We start from the raw sequence: 663 nt of genomic DNA, 5'->3' as shown, positions 1-663 counted from the left end.
TTTTTTATTTTATTTTTTCTTTTTGTTTCTTTTTCATTTTCTTTTTCTTTTCCTCTTGTTTCTCCTTTTTTAATTTCTTTTCATTTTCTTTTTCTTGTCGTTTTCTTTTTTCTTTTCCTTTTCTGTTTCTTTTCTTTTTGCTTTTCATTTTGTTACTTTTTTCTTCTTTTCATTTTTGTTTCTTTTCCTTTTTCTTTCTGTTCCTTTTCATTTAATTCAGATAATTTCTAATTACCTTATATTTCATTATTATTTTAATTTCATTTTTGTTCACATCATGTCTATTAATCTCAGTTCCATTCTGATTATTTAATTCAGATTATTTATATTCATCTTATATTTAGCTTATTTCTTTTCAGATAATTTCCATACAAATTATTGGTATTCAGATTATTTCTTTTCATTTTATTTCTAGCCACGGGATTCCTATTCATCTTATATATATTCCAATTCTTTAATTCAAATTATTTATATTCATTTTACTTAATTAGACTCAGATAATTTCTTTTTAGTTTATTTAGGTTCACATTTTGTCTTTTTATCTTATTTCTCTTCAGATTATTCATACCCAGCTTATTTCCCTCCCCTCCCCCCCAAGTCGGTCGCACAAGGAGGCTGCTGTAAAAGCCCTTTTTATTTGGAGTATAAAATTGGGGGGGGGGG

Source organism: Merops nubicus, unplaced genomic scaffold (genome assembly GCF_000691845.1).
Source record: "Merops nubicus isolate BGI_N331 unplaced genomic scaffold, ASM69184v1 scaffold14477, whole genome shotgun sequence".
Taxonomy (NCBI): domain Eukaryota; kingdom Metazoa; phylum Chordata; class Aves; order Coraciiformes; family Meropidae; genus Merops; species Merops nubicus.
The sequence above is the reverse complement of the archived record's forward strand: the minus strand, read 5'-3'. Positions refer to the sequence as shown.